Raw genomic sequence first — 13,385 nt, 5'->3', positions numbered from 1 at the left:
GTCCTTATTTTCATTTATAGCAATGAGCAAACATACATTTTAAGCGAAAATCTGTGCTTTAATTTTGAATGGCGACACCCACAGACAACGTCACCAAATATAAATCAGAGGTAAGCCTTTCTCATATAAATAGCCCTTGGCTAGAATTATACATAATAGGCTTTACATTATAGACAGGAATAACAGATAAACAAGACTGCAGTTCTGTCAGATTTCCTAACTGACAAACAGCTCTCATTAATAGTTCAGCATGCTTTCACTTTCGTATTTGACATTAAACGCACATTTACCGGTAGGAATGACATCCCGCCCTACTCATAATTCTCTCTTCATATAGCCAGGGCCGGAGTGGGACACCTTTGCAGCCCTGGAGTTTCAAGCCTCAGACCGGCCCACCTCAGTTCACGACTAACTATATAAAAATAAGGTCATTTCCAAATCAGTTTCTAATGACACTATCACGTCTTTTTTTTTTTTTTTTTTTTTTAAAAACAGCTGCTTTAGAACTTCAAATGTTCAACAACCCTAACAGTATTATATGTCTTAACAATAAAGACAAAAAAAAAAAAAACAAATAAGACTTTTTCCAAAAGAAAAAATATTATCAGACATACTGTGAAAACTTCCTTGCTCTATACATCATTTGGATATATTTAAAAAAGCAAAAAAAAAAATCAAATGAGGGCTAATAATTCTGATGTGTAATACTGGAGAAACTGATGTAATAATGGTGATTTGTCTTTTTTTTTTTTACTTTTTCTTTTTTGTCTTAATAATTGTTGGTTCTTTTTGTATTATTCTGTGTTGCTTTAAGAAAATAAAAATATAATAAAAAAAGCAATTATGAGTTCTTTCCAAATTGAACAATTCAAGTCATCTGGTGAAATGATTATATTTATATCACAATAAAGATTGCAGAAAAACTAAATATTGTGCAGCCTTAAACTCGATTAAAAAAAAATAAATAAATCTAATGTTTGTTTGTCTTTTTGTTTTTGCATATACCCACATAAATACACGTGTTTCTAAATAATGAGTTATTGTTTTATTTAACTCACACTTAAAGCATTGAGGTCACCGGTTGGATTCCCAGACAAATCACTAAACTGAATGCACTGTAAAAGCACTAAATTCACAAAAACGCCTCATATTTCCCAGGCACCCCACCGTTTAAATATGCAAAATATAAACCAGAAAGCACAAACCACATCGGGCCATAAAAAAGAGGAGATCTGCTTGTAGTTTGCATATTTTCTGTGGAAAAATAATTGTCATATCCTGCATAAAACATAAGCATATGTGTCCGAGGGATGTTTACAGCAAAGCTCGTTGGACAAAACTGGCTGTCTATTTATTATGCATGGGAGACATTACAATAAGACAGAGAGCAGTGTGCTGTGTAACCTTGAACCAAATCTGTGTGGAATATATTGAAGAAAGATGTTGGGAGACGTCGAGAGGTATTGTGTGGAGAGTCTGCGGCTGGTGGAGCTCCAGGCGCTGAGCGGGTCAAATGGTCATGAAGAGGGTCACAACTGAGTGCTGACGGTTCAAAGGCCAGATGCCATTAACACACACATATACACCACCAGTCAAAAGCTTGGGATGAGCAAGATGTTTTTAAAAGAAGTCAATTCTGCTCACTAGGGCCATGTGTCGTATCTTTGTCGTATCGTATCTTTGTGAAAACTCTGTTCAAAGTCGATGAACAGTTTTCGTGTTGCAGTGTGGACTATGAAAATGGAGACTCTAAAATTATGATGCATTTTAGTCATTTGACCAATTCAGCTAACATGGTGGATGACGATAGTAAAGCAGATGTTTTGGATGCTGTCTGTTTTTAAAGGACAGGGAATGTTGGGAGCTATTGTTCGACTAGGAGCTAGGGCTGCACGATTCTGGCTAAAATGTATATCACAATTGTTTTTTTATTTAAAATCAAGATCACGATTTTCTCACGATTCTGTAGACGTAAAATAAGGGTTAATATTGGTAAGGTATTATTATTGTTAATTCTCAAAAATATGGTAAAACATTTATTATAATAATAATAATAATAATAATAATAGGCCTATGTGAAGGTCTACTGTTGGTTAAAGTGCAAATTCTGTATAGTCATTATAGTGGACTTGAACAGACTTTCAATATGTCCTGTTTGTTAATTCACAGCAAAATGATGACATCAGAATCCAACTATTCATAATTCTGAAGTTGAATTATTATATGTTTGAGACATGTGCTTGTCATCTGTCATTAACAACATTATTAGACCATTTGTTTTCACTGGTAAAATGAGACATTTGTCATTAGCAGATTCCTTCTTGAATGATATTCAACATTATATAGGCTAGTTATACTGACACAGTAAACCTTTATTTTCATGCACAACACTTTGTGTTAGCAACGAAAAAAAAACATATCAAATGCTAGTCGTAATCATAACTGTAAAATGCAATATGATCATTTAAGTGAAGTCCGCGCTGGTGCATATGGGAGCGAGTTCAAGACAAACAGTGAGAACAGCGCCTCCTAGGGTCACAGAATACGATCATCACAGAATTTGGTGTAACACCACCTTCACTTCCCCATCCAAATCATTCTTTCAGTGCGACTCTCAAACCATCGCTCTGTGCAACAAACTGAACACTATAACTTTATTACTTGTTATTCACCGAATATGCAGGTTCTGTTCACTGAAGTAGGCATGATTGGTGTGCACGCACGCGTTCTCTGTAATTTCTCATGTAATTTCGCAGCCGCAAATATATCATTACATTTAGACAGAAATAACATTTCTGGGTGAATTATACCTTATAAATACAGTATGTGACACTTTTAACACCGTTTGAAGGAGTCCATGGTACTGTGAAGACTTGTGTGTCCAACTTTACTCTTCTCTCCTGACCTTGAAAATATAATTGGCTAAACCGTAGAAAAGCTGAATTAATATCATGTGTAGGGTTGAATCGAGATCGTGATCTTTTTCCGATTAATCGTGCAACCCTACTAGGAGCTATTGTTCAGTAGAAGAATTATTCAGTTGCGACATTCTTCTGACATATCAAAGAGATGGAAAGTAAATAAAGGGAAGACAGATATGATGCAGGTGAAAGCATCTTACATCTGTGTGCATGTGCAGTACATGAACGAAAGCGTTTTCAGTTGTTGTAATGTAGACGTGGAGGATTTTAAGATGAAAACGGCATTATCAAATTTATCTTAATTATTCGACATAGCCTTGATTCATTCATTTGGCTTAGTCCCTTTATTTATTAGGGGTCCCACAGTGGAATGAACCGCCAACTTACCCAGCATATGTTTTACGCAGCGTACGCCCTTCCAGCAGCAGTCCGGTACTGGAAAACACCCATACACCCTTGCATTTAGAATCATACACTATAGCCAATTGACCCTTCTCTAAGCCACACCCAAAACCGCCACCCACCGATCATGGCTTAGCAACCGTAGCTATGTGCAGGGGCTCTGTCAAGCTTTCGAGCAAGAGAAAGCGTTGTGCATATGGATTGTGCAAATCTGATACCCGGTTTCCTAAAAGTTTGGAATTTTCCCCTTTTCAAAACCTAAAACCCAAGGGGAGAAATGCCAGCGTGGATCAAGCTGTATGAGGAGCAGTAAAGGAGCGGAATTAGTTGGTTTTGTTTTGATATTCCTGACGCATTCAATGATAGACCAACGGCAATAACTCACACACCTCTTACCCTAAACGGATCTAAACTGTGTTTCCTACAAAAATACAAAGCAGGTTATGTTTCCCAGCTGTCTTTTTCTTTTCTTTCTGCTCGATATTATGAGCACTGTTCCATTTAAGCCTTCGCCATAGAAGTCATACTAATAGCGAATAGGTCATGAGTTATTGATCCGGAAAATACGAATCTGCGAATCTGTTGCTTACTTTACTGAACTTCATATTTCCATCTATTTCAAGCTACAAATATTTGAAATTACATATCAACAGAACAAAACCGAGATGTGATCACAAACTGAGCATTTGCGATCATTATACTTTACCCGCAGCTGGTTTTCATTCATTTATAACCCTCATGCCCATGTCAGAGCTACAATTTATCAACGTTTTTCTTCGGTCTTTCGGAGCTTTAGTCACTGGTTATGATGTTATAGCGGGTTAGTGTCTGCTTTTATGATTGGTGTCTGAATAATATTTGCTGGTAGAGAAAATCTATTTTTTCACTTGTGCTATTTATACTCTGATTTGCATTTCAATTTATTTATTTCTTCCACTAACTGCAAATAAGAATAGAAACTGGACAAAGAGCATACAAACACACTGACAGTTATAGTGCTGTACATTGTTATGGGTAAATGATGCTAATATTTGGTACGTATTCATAGTTTTCTCCTTTCTGGCTGCTCTTTCTATGAATTAACTATGTAGAAGCACTGTCCGTGCGTGTTTCCTCATCGGTTAGCACCGCTATATTTCATTGCACAACAATAGTCTATCAGGCTTTTTGGCTAAAAAAGAGAAATCCTGGTTTAATTAGTTATAACTAGGTTATTTTTAAATTTCCCCTATCCTGCTGTGCATGAACTAAGCTGCTGAATAGTCAGCGTATGAGGTGGCTAGGCTAACCTAGCTTCAAGTTTGATTAAGTTATTCTCTAATCGGTTGCCTATTAAGTCGTGAATATACCCCTGTAATGCATACTGCAGTCCTTTTTTGTCTGGCTTTCTCGGATATCTTACCTGTTCGCCAAAAATGACTAACTATATCCCTGGGAATATCTGACATCAGTGCTTACACATTGTAATAGACGTGCCAGGCACAAAAGCTTGACAGGCGTAGCAACAGTAACAGGAAGGCGGGGCTTAGCGAAGGGTCAATTTAGCTTATTCAATTCACCTACAGTGCATGTCTTAAGACTGTCGGGAACACCAGAGAACCTGGGGCAAACTGACAATGAACACTGGGAGAACATGCAAACTCCACACAGAAACACCAACTGACCCAGCCAAGGCTCAAACCAGTGACCCTCTTGCTGTGAGGCGACAGTGCTAACCACTGTGTCACCTAAATAGCTGTTTAAAATTGTAATAATATTTTATAATCTTTAATTATACAATATCTTCAAATTAATTTATCCTTGGAGGACAGAAGGGGCTTTTTTTAAAAACATTTAAAAATCTTTTAATGATGATAAACTTTTGACTGATTGTGTGCAAACTTTCAAATCATTCAATTGATTTATGTGTCTTGTTGTTTTTCCCGGTGCCACAAGAGGGGTCGGTGGTTACAGTGGTGTCAAGCAGCATTAATAAACAATAGTAAAATACAGCCTCGCCAAATTGGACCTCTGCGAAATTAAACAAAGCGTATCATTGTCATCAAGCAGTCATTTCCCAGAAAGCCCTTCATAAACCTTTTTATTGTGGGAGATAAAACTGACACGTTTGAATTCCTCTGCTTTCTGACAGGGCAAATGGTAGCGCAGCATTAAGAGTGATAGATGATCTAGTGCTTCAGAGTCACATTTCCCATCAATTAAAAGCAGTCTGACACTGAGCCCTTTCCTGGCACCCGACAAACATTCTTCACACCCAATCACTGCACAACATTGACAATGCTATAATATCTATCACAGCATTGCCCCTCCAGTCATAATTTAAAGGAGAGTCTGTTGTGCTGCCACAGATCCAGCTGTACGGCTTAAGTGCCCATTTATTCACAATAAACCATAATCGCCTGATTCAACCTCATATTACACTGGATATCGTTTAATAATAACACTTTAAATGGATTCACTACTAAAATAAATCGAGCAATACTGTAAGTGAAAAAAATACTGTAAGTGGATTATTTGTTTTATTAGAAAGCATTTAAATATAACGTTCACAAATGTATATTTACCTTTAGTTTATTAAAAAATCTAAATAAAATTTCATCTAAATAAGTAAAATTGATTATACATGTATAAAAAAAATTAAGGTTTTAATTATTATAAATTATTTTCATACATACTATTTTATGTATAGTGATTTAAATATTCTTAAATATGTTTTTAAAATTATACATTAACAAATTAACTTGTTAAAACGTAATAATATACAATATTATAAATATTATGAAATATATTATTTTATAATATTATGTATTTAGACAATACAGAGAAATGTTTTTTGCCTTTATTAATTATTAATAACTATTACAGTAGAGAATATCCATTCATTCATTTATTTTCCTTCGGTTTAGTCCCTTTATTCATCAAGGGTTGCCAAAGTGGAATGAACCGCCAAAATATTCAGCATATGTTTTACACAGCGCATGCCCTTCCATCTGCAACCCTGCACTAGGAATCATTCATACACATACACTATGGCCAATTGAGTTTATTCAATTCACCTACAGTTGAAGTCAGAATTATTAGCCTAATAATTATTAGAATTATTATTAGAACTATTATTCTTCTTCTTATTTTTTTTTGTATCTTTTTTTTTTTTACGTAAAGCCTAACCAGGGACGAGGCCTGCAAATTAGCTTTATGCTATATGCCCTATGTACACAACATCGGTTATCTTTGTATAACAATGTCAAGTGTATTGTCCCTGTAAAATAAACAAGCAAATAAAAAAAATAATAAAATATTGTGTAATTAACACACATTTAAAATAACATTTGATTTAAACCTTTTTCTAATTTGGCATCGTACGATGTCTAATGTGAAACATTGCGATGGATGATGGCATTGTCATTGTGGGCTGCGGTGAATTAATTATTTATGAATAATGAATGAATTGATAACTAATTAATAATTTGTAGCCTACCGTTTTAACTACCTGTACCGCATGGTCTTTGTTTTACCCATAACCAAATCATAAATAAATAAAGGTAAGTTACACACAAATTAACACCTGTCAATTACTTTTTCCACGGGACACTGGCATGAAAAGGAAGAGTGATCTGTCGTTATAATGGCGTCGACAAACTTGGTTGGAAAAAAGGTGCAAAACCAACAGGAACCAACCAACAGTACCTGAGGTTTTCACTAAAATTACGTAGTATAAGCGTAAAAGCGAAAGACTGAAGCAGTGTACTGACGCTGTGACACATAACCTGATAGATTCAAAAAAACAAAGAGTCGTTAGATAGAGACAACAATAATCATCCTTGATAAACTGTCTGACGTGCACTGCTCTCTAGGGACTGCCTGGAGCTCAGACGTGCACCTACAGTATGTTGCAGCACATGCCTGTGTGTGGTCACGTGACGTGCATTTTTAGTGGTATTGTGTGAAGGGAGATTTTTTCACAAATGCTAGGTAAAACGCCAGTGTGGACGTGGATCGTTTTTGTTCTAAAATGCCATTTAAAACTAAGACGTATCAGTGTAAACGGGGCCTAATTGTGTATATTTTGTAAGCGGGTTGCTGCTGCGACGGGGACAGGGCAGATGATCGTAATGCCGGCTCAGCATTGTGATGTCTGTCTGCCATCGCGATGGACTATAGCATCGTCTATCGACTCAAACCCTATTACAGTATTATAATTAAATATTTAAACTAAAATATTAATATAGATTTCAATAAGCTTTAAATAATTACTATTAATTGAAAAGTATTTTTGACAAATATACATGCAAATATATCAGCTAATTATTTAAACTATTAAATTATTTAAAGACTTTATATGTCTATCTTGTATAACATTTTTCTTTTTTAAAAGGCCTTTAAATAATTCAAAGTTGCACTTCTTTTTTGTGGGGGGGAATGATTCTAAATCCCCATTTTTGAAACAAACAAATAAATAAATACATCAATAAATAAATACATACATCAATAAATAAATAACCAAACTTCAGAGCTTCAGACGAGGTTATACAGAAGACCGAGAGACAGAGCATGCAGTGGAAAGAGTGAGCGATAAATGCAGCAGACGAAAGACAGTTCTGACAGTTCTGTTCCGCAATGTGATGTGGACAAGGTGAGTCCAGGCACACGGCAAGAACGGATAAACAACAGAAAAAAAAGAAAGCCATTTATAGACCCATAAAACGCCTGAAGACTAAAAAAGCCAACATGACCAGCGAGCTTATTTACGCTCCCTGTATTCCTCTGTGGGAAACGAGGTTAAATAATTGGTTAAGGATCAGAGCATTAACATGATTGTTGCTAGATTGTAGTCGTGGTTTATTACGTAGCGCAATCAGACAAGAAATCAGATTTATAAAAACAAATGACATGACCGCCGAGCTCAACTAGCCATTTCAGATGAACACAGTTTATTTAATCAGGGCAATAGAAGGTAATAGATGGCGCTCATTACAGTAGCACTGGCACGGGGAAGCATTCGCGCTCGTGAGTATAAACACACACACTAACATAGACACATTAATAAAACAGGCCTGACTCACACACTCATACACACACACACACACACACACACACACACACAGGAACTTCTATAAGCAGATGTCGGACACTCTCTCCCTTCCACACACATATAAAGTCTTATATACACACAAAGTCAAAGGGATACATCCCTGCACACCTGCAAAAATATACAAGGGAAATAGTGATCTGATGGTTTCCTTCATAATTACAGAGTACAGAACAAAGACCCCAACCTTCCCGGATCCCCCATAAACCACCTGTTCAACCCCTCCCTGATACTTATATTCCGTTGGCCCCCAAAAACATTCCCGAGAGAGTCAGGGATAAACTGATGGATTTATGATTTCAAGGTAAAAAAGGGAGGCAGATGAGCTAACAAAAAAAGACTAAGATCTGTACAGACAGACAGGTTAGGGGGGTTTAATGAAGGTCTTTATAACAACATCTCAAATATTCATTGAGAAACATGCACTGTCTGGGTAACAACTCAATCATTATCTCATCATCATGCACAAACAAAAACATTCTATCAAAAAGAAAATTAGACCAGGAACCTTTGAACGATAAACTATCCAGCCAGCAATAGAACCAACCATAAATATAGTTAAATAATAATAATGATGATGATAATAATAATAATAATAATAATAATGATGATGATGATAATAATAATAATAATAATAATAATAATAATAATAATAATAATAATAATAATAATAATAATTAAATGCACCCCTTTGCCATGATGACAGTAAAAAATATTTGACAAGATATTTTTCAAGACACTTCTATTTAGCTTAAAGTGACATTTAAAGGCTTAACTAGGTTAATTAGGTTAACTAAGCAAGTTAAGGTAATTAGGCAAGTCATTGTATAATGATAGTTTGTTCTGAAGACTATTGAAAAAATGTAGCTTAAAAGGGCTGATAAGATCCCTAAAATGGCTTTAAAAAAATAAAAACTGCTTTTATTCTAGCCGAAATAAAACAAATAAGACTTTCTCAAAAAGAAAAATTAGAAGAATCCAACATTAAAATATTTTTTATTTTTTAATAAATATATTGCCATATTAATTCGATTGTACCAGATTATTTAATATCTCGATTTAAAAATAATTTTTAAAATATTAGATTAATTGGGATGATTCTGCAGGGGGAATGTATCTCCATAACATCTAATAAATCTATAAATACAACCAAGAAAAAAATATAATTGGAATAACGTGTTTAATCATTTTCAGAGTCTAACATTATTAAAATAGAGTAATTAAAAGATAAAAATAAATATAATTGAATAAAATTAATCATTGCTGAAGTCACAAATGGTAAAAAACAAATTTATGCCTGAATGCTTTTAAATTAATTATACAATCACAGCAATCAAAATCGCATGCAAACGATAAGTTATAATACAAACTCAACATTGCATATCTTGCCATTATGACTATTATATATGATCACATTGCGATATCGATGCTGAAACAATATATTGTGCAGCTATATATATATATATATATATATATATATATATATATATATATATATATATATATATATATATATAATAAATTTCAAAGTATATAAAAATTACAAAAAATTATTAATTAAATTTTACTGAATTTTATAAATAAATTATCCATACACAATTCTTTATTTAAAGTCTTTGTTTTAATTTTTTTAAATTATAGTAACTTTTAAAATGCTTTTACATAAAAGTATAATAAATATTTGAATGATAACGTAAACATACATATTACATAATAGTAATAAAAAAAAATATATATATATATATATATATATATATATATATATATATATAATTAGGTAAATAAACTATGTGCATAATAATACAGATGAAGTTCAGTAAACTTCCCATATACAATGGTTTACTCATTATTTTTAAGTAAAGTAACTAATCACTTATTACGGCGATATATATATATATATATATATATATATATATATATATATATATATATATATATATATATATATATATATATATATATATATATACAGTATAGTAACATGCTGTAGTACCGGCAGCGAGTCACATTCACTAAAGTTAACAAGGAAGTGACACTGCAAATCTAAATCACCTATGAAGATTAGTTGATTGATACATAGTGGTTAAAAGACACATTTAACTGTCACTCAAAATGGAAAGCACACTCAAGAATATAATGACAGCAGTTTACCCAAACACACAAACACATTAAGACACTCCCGTATTCCATTACACTTACTGTACTGCTGAGATCAGACTGCACAGTCCCGCTGGAGTCAGAGTGGGAGTTTTGGTTTTGGTGGAACGTGAATATCTGGTTTGACAATAGTTTGTTTTTCCTTGTCTCTACTTCTTTTGTCTGCGTTCATGTAAACTCATGTTGCTGATCTGTGAGACATAAACAGCTCAAGACAAAAAAGGGCTAGCCCATTCCTTTCTCAGTTGACAAAAAAGAAAGAAGCCATGCATATATTTGTTTGTAAGTGTGTCGTTTTAATGCTGTAACGCACTCAGACTTCTTCTCAGCCCCAGATGTGTGTTTGGATGTGAACATTCTGTCACTTGTTAAAATAAGACCTCATAAATCATGCTCGGCTCTGACACTGTTCAACACTGCTGGCATAAACTTCCAAAAAACTTTTCAGCTCATGAAAATCTCACACACAACATGTTGAAAAGCAAAAGAAAGCAAGGTCTTTCAGATCACAGACGGAGTCAGAGAACAGCACAGAAAACAGGTGTTACATTCAACGCAATACTGAAGTTTACCATTCAATACAAAGAAAAAGTAACACAAAAAGTCAATACTGATGTGTGCATTTTGGATTTTGTGTCTTTTTACAAAAATTGAATACTTGCTTATAGTGATTTCACTTTACAAACACAATATAACGGCAATATCTTTAGCGGACCGTTCATAAAAATAAGAAAGTCTTTCATTATCTTTTCCCCCCTCTTTTAGCAGAACACTAATGTTCAGCTCGTTTTTTCCCATGTACTGTAATTATAATGAATGTGGACTGAAGGCTTTCAAGCCTCAAGAGGGATGTAGAATTGCTAAAAAAAAAAAAAAAAATCTTAAAAGCAATCCACATGACTCATACGATTTCAACTCTTCAGAAGCCATATGATGGATTTGTATGATGAGCAAATCCAATTAAAGTTATGTTCCTGTGCACTATTGAGTCAACTCAAGAACCGGAACCAATCGTTCAAAACAGTTTTGTCAATTGGATCATCCAATTCATTAAAAAGATCTTGCTTACAAAATAGCTCCTTCACTCATGAAGAACTAGGGCACATATGTACAAATTATGAGTCTATAAATTGGATCCTTGATCAGTTCCTTATTATAGGTCTGCAAAAGAGTTGGAACAGTGAGTTGTGTGGACAGTTTATAAACAAAATACAGTGTTTTTATAACTGCTTTGACATTTACACTGCATAGACAATGACATCCAAACTACGACGTGCCAAAATATTACAACTTTACTAAAACAACCAATTTCACCATTACCACATTTTTACCCAAAACTGACAAACATTAGATGCTTATTTAAAGACTTCGCTTAACCACAAACTGTAGCACAGACGACACTAGTCACTTACAAAAACAAATCTCAAATTTACAAACTCACACTTAAAGCTTGTAAGCCACAGGGCTACGGCACAAACACTTAAGGCTAGAAAGAAAGCAATACCTGTCAGGGAAATGTTTTAAATTTTACATACGTCAAGGTACAACTGCACCTGGTGAAGGTATGGAACAAAGTAACCAGTCGTCTTTTTAACACATCGCGAAAACACTTGCATCAACGCCGCACGAAAATAAATCAAAACACACGCACGGCGCACGCGCTACTATTAGATGAATTCAAGAGAGCCGATTCGCGCGAGCGTTTAGCGAAAGACCGAGCAAAAGTTGCCAGCGGTCAAAACGACTCTTTCATCAATCCCTAGCTCCTTAAATGTATCTGCTCAAGTTTCGTTTTAAATCGCCCTGGCTTCTACTGTCGCTATATGCATCATACCTGGCACACAAAAGCGAAAAACGAATACAAAACATCGGTTCTGTGGAAGTTAAACTCACCCGTTGTGACTGAAATCCGCGAGAGGAGAAGAAAAGAAGAGAAGAGAAGCACGCGCGCTCCGTTCATCAGAGTCTCTTTCACACTACACTGTCGTTTCTTTCTCTCTTCTTCTTTTTCTCTGCCCCCTTTCTCTCTCTCTCTCTCTCTCCCTCCCTCTTTCTCTTCTTTTCGTCTCTCTTAGAAATAATTATGCGCTCTGATTCATGAACCCTGTCTGGGTCACGTGACTCCACCCTTCAAATATACAGCACATTTTTCACAAGCCACAAAATGCCTGGAGGGAAGAAACAGAGGCAAGCTTAAATTTCTGTTTTTAATTCTCTGCCTCTCTTTCTTTCTTTCCCCTTCTTTTTTCTCACTCCTTGAACTCTGTGTATTCACAAAGTGACATGCACTGAGTAGCACATGATGTAGGAATGCCAATGAGGAACTGCTTGTGAAAGTTGTTGGATACAGTTTCTTTGCATTTAAGATGGCGTGAGATCAAATTTGATTTTAAAGGAATTGTTCACCCCATAATGAAAATCTGCTGTGATTTTATTTACCCTGAGGTCATCTCAGATGTATATTTCTTTCTTTAATACAATATTACAGAAGATTTTTTGCGGAAACCGCAAATCTTATATACATAAATACTTGTCATACTGATGAACAATAAAACACAAGTGTCTTCCATCTTTGTTGTATATACATTTCTGGAGAGAGCAAAATACATCCCAGGAGTTGTTTTTTTTTTTTTTTTTACAGATTTTGTTTTCTCAAATCCACCAGAGGCCGCTGTGTACACTTTTTCAGATTTCAAATTTCTCTTGCGAGTGGCATTCGTGCCTGCTGTTCTCACGTAAATCCACCAGAGGCCGCTGTCGACTGACTGATTTACTGAATGACCAACCGACCGATAACTCCACCTTCTCCCTTCCCT

At 34.8% G+C, this 13,385-nt stretch overlaps 1 protein-coding gene across 21 annotated transcripts in view; it reads right to left on the bottom strand.

The window, feature by feature from the left end:
- The window catches only part of rarga (retinoic acid receptor gamma a), a 175,182-nt gene that overhangs the window by 98,812 nt on the left and 62,985 nt on the right, over nt 1–13,385 (bottom strand). For 2 of the 21 annotated variants that reach the window (XM_068216664.2, XM_068216665.2), the window contains exon 1: nt 12,463–12,552. The exons of 13 other annotated variants lie outside the window; for them this stretch is intronic. The gene's annotated coding sequence lies outside the window, so the exon portion shown is untranslated. Of the gene's footprint in view, nt 1–10,611; nt 12,553–13,385 lie in introns of those variants that run through there. 6 more of the 21 variants (XM_073937979.1, XM_073937985.1, XM_073937982.1 and 3 more) reach the window with 5 other exon arrangements.

This window comes from Danio rerio, chromosome 23 (assembly GCF_049306965.1).
Source record: "Danio rerio strain Tuebingen ecotype United States chromosome 23, GRCz12tu, whole genome shotgun sequence".
Lineage (NCBI taxonomy): Eukaryota > Metazoa > Chordata > Actinopteri > Cypriniformes > Danionidae > Danio > Danio rerio.
This window is presented reverse-complemented; position numbering and strand designations above follow the sequence as displayed.